The 3,459-nt window shown below is 50.7% G+C and overlaps 1 pseudogene across 1 annotated transcript; it reads left to right on the top strand.

Annotated features, from left to right (window-relative positions):
* Nucleotides 1-309: 309 nt before the first annotated feature.
* LOC105510987 lies at nucleotides 310-3,459 on the top strand (annotated as a pseudogene). The gene is made up of 3 exons (XR_001001655.1): nucleotides 310-403; nucleotides 2,479-2,793; nucleotides 2,838-3,459. The product of XR_001001655.1 is annotated as a histone H3-like (transcript).

Raw genomic sequence — 3,459 nt, 5'->3', positions numbered from 1 at the left:
GTTCTGCCTCTTCTACTGCACCCCACCCACCATCAAGGCTTAACCACAGGTTGAGGTCAGAGAGACCTTAGAAAGAAGTCCCAGCTAGGCAAGGGAGACCCAACAGAGATGCCTGCCCCTCGGGAGCCCTGGGGTCCTGGGGGGAGGAGGAAGGTGCAGTGGGGAGATGCTGGGTTCTGTGCTCCTCCCTCCAGCCCCTGGCCCGGGGTAGACAAGAGGCTTAGACAAGCTAAGGAGAGCACTGTGGGCTGGGGCTTTTGCCGCTATACCAGCCTGGGGTGGCCACCTCAGAGCAATCCCATCCCCAGCATGGAGAGGAGGAAGGGGACCCAGTCTGGGGAAGCAGTAGACCCACTGGTGCCCACAGACACCCAAGGGCAGTTCAGAAGGAAGCTGCGCTGTGGCAAGGCTGGGGCATGCTAGGCCAAGGACTGGGGCAAGGTGCCTGGATGCAGTGAGCTTCCTGAGAACCCCCAACAACAGAGGAGGGTGGCAGAGGGCAGAGCGAGCTAGGGGGCACTGGCCCTGATGGGTTGGAGAGAGGCCAGACCCCCAGGTTCCCTGAGGAATAGGCTTCACAACCCCAGCACTGCAGGGCCATTTCCATGGGATGGGCCTCTTGCCTGGGACGGGGGTGTGATGGGGGGCAGTGGCACAGTCCCCTTGCTGAATTCCTAAGGGCTGGCCACTGCCGGCGTGGGCTGGGGACGTGTTCAGATAGGAAAAGCAAAGCCAGTGGGCCTGCAGTGTCCCAGTGTTTGCGAGCCCCAAATTCAAATGTTCAAACCTAGCCCACAATGCGATGGTGTTAGGAGGTGAAACCTTTGGGAGATGATTAGGTGATGAGGGTGGAGGCCTCATGAATGGGATTCGTGTCCTTAGAAAGAGACCCACAGAGCTGGCTAGTTCCTTCTTCCAGGTGACAGCACAGGGAGGTATCGCCTATGAACCAGGAACAGGGGCCTCACCAGACACCGAATTTTGATTTTGGGCTTTCCAAGCTCAAGAACTGTGGGCAATACCTTTCTGTTGTGTATAAGTCACCTAGTTTATGGTATTTTGTCAGCGGCCGGAACAGACAGAGGGCCCTCAGCAGGAGACATTAGAGGAAGGCTGGAGGGACCCAGGACACCCAACCAGGGTTAAGCTACAGATTCTGGAGTCACGATTTATTTGGCAATCTTGGGCTTCATCAGAACCCAGGGATAACCCAGTCTTATCAGTGGTGATGCTGGTCAGCTCTGAGCCAGCACTTTAAGAAGATCAGATAACAGAATAAGTGGAGAAGCAGATGTGGGGGCCCCAAACTGGCCTGGGGGGCTTTGGCTTTGAAAGTTACTTCTACCCAGAAGTGACCCCAGAGGGGACACCCTCCCAGGCTACCTTGGGCACTCACTAATTTGCTTTCAAGGACACAGGGTTACGAGGCCGTCCACGGATCTCAAAATGCACAGATTAGTTGTGTTTGGGCATGTGGACCTGAATGACCTTTAGCCAGGAACAGTAACTGGCAAACGCTTTTCCAGCCTTGCCCCTGTACAGGACATTCATTTCAGGCATCTCTTCAGGATCCACACCCCTGGCTGCGTTTCCCTGTCATCTTTCTACCTTGGTTTTCTGCTTTGAGTGAGAAGCAATATGTGAGTCATTTTGTTGTTGTTTAGCAAATGTGTTTTGAGCCCTGACTACGTCCCAGGCCTCCTACCAGGTCTTAGGGTGGATGGCAGTGAATGGCTTAGAGTTGGTTGCTGCACTCCAGCAGGCCACAGTCTAGCGCAGCGCTTCTGGAAGAAACGGAACGTGAGCCTCATCCGGCTAATGGGGGCAGGTGTGTGCCCATTCCCCAGCCTCCGCGGCCCCAGTCAGTCTGGGGAATAGGAGGCTCCTGAGCTACCGGTGACCTCCCGCTCATGGTGGCATGAGCATGCCACGCAGGCAAGGTTTCTAAACAGAAAGGACTCGCCTGCAGAAAATGGAAAGAAAGGGGACCCTCTGGACATTGACTAGGGTAGTCTCCTGGCTGCTGTTTATTTTTATGTGGGTGAGGCAATTAATGTCCTACGTAAAGATTCAGCGGGTAACCATTTATTAGCTGAGTGTCTTGCTATGGTGACCAGCAGTCACCTGCTTTTGTTAATGTGTATCAGACAATTAGTCTCACTGTCATTACACTAATACCATTCTACAAATGCTGTTCTGGTGTGCTGGAGAGCAATTTTGTGAGGGAATTCCATAGCAAGTAATAGAAAGTAAAGTTGAGAATTACTCGTCTTTTTCACTGCGATTTGGAAAAGATGCCTCTTTGTAGAATGAAACCATTTTTAGACTGGATTTTTTTTTTAAGTTAATAAAAAAGGTTAAATTTTTATTAGTCAAGGTCTTTGCAGCGCAGAGCGGTTTGGTCTTTAGTTGGAGGAGCGTAGGCTTTTCGCTCCGCCACTGTGGCCTCAAACTTCGGCTCTGGGGAAAAAAAAACAGCCCGAACCAAGCCGGCAGCTTGTAAATCCCCCAGGGCAAAACCCTCCGCAAGGAGCTAGCCACGAAAGCCGCCAGGACAGCGCCCCTCTCCGGGGGCGGTGAAGAAGATTCATCCCTACAGGCCGGGGGCCGGGGTGCTGCGAGAGATTCGTGGTTATCAGAAGTCCGCCCAGCTGCTCATCCGGAAGCTGCCTTTGCAGAGGCTGGTGCGGGAGATCGCGCCCGATTTCAAAACCGACCTGAGGTTTCCCAGCGCAGCCATCCGTGCGCGGCAGGAGGCTAGGAAGCTACCCGGTGGGTCTGTTTGAAGATACTATCCATCCACGCTGAGAGACACTATCTCATCCATGAGAAGATACTATCTCATCCAAGCGGAGAGAGTCACCATCATGCCCAAAGACATCCCGTTGGCTCGCCGGATACCGGGAGAGAGAGCTTCAGAGAAGGCAGTTTTTATGGTGTCTTGTAGTAAATTCTGTAAATACTTTGGTTTGTGACTTTGTAAGAAATTGTTTATAATATGCTGCATTTGTACTTAAGTCATTCCATCTTTCACTCAGGAGGAATGCGGAAAGTGAGTGTCCACAGACCTCAGGGATGTGAGCACTGTTGCTCAGGAGTGACAAGCTGCTAATATGCAGAAGGGATGGATGATATTTCTTGCTTCTCATGATGCATATTTCTGTATGTTAATGACTTGTCAGTTAGCTATTAAGGTACTAGAATTGATAAATGTGTACAGGGTCCTTTTGCGATAAAACCGGTTATGACTTGATCCAAGTGTTTAACAATTTGGGCTGTTAAGTCTGACCATACATCGCTGTGATAGAATGTGAGTTTTTTCAAGGGTGAAGGTACAAGTCTTAACCACAGTATAACTTACAGTTTCCTTAAAAAAAAAAAAAAAAAAGTAAACTTGGCAGCTATAGAATACACTGTGTCCATTTATAACTATTTAATAATTGTAGTGTCAACATTTTT

This window comes from Colobus angolensis, unplaced genomic scaffold, assembly GCF_000951035.1.
Source record: "Colobus angolensis palliatus isolate OR3802 unplaced genomic scaffold, Cang.pa_1.0 Scaffold196, whole genome shotgun sequence".
Classification (NCBI taxonomy): domain Eukaryota; kingdom Metazoa; phylum Chordata; class Mammalia; order Primates; family Cercopithecidae; genus Colobus; species Colobus angolensis.
Note: the sequence above shows the minus strand (reverse complement) of the source record. Positions and strands in the feature narration are given on the sequence as shown.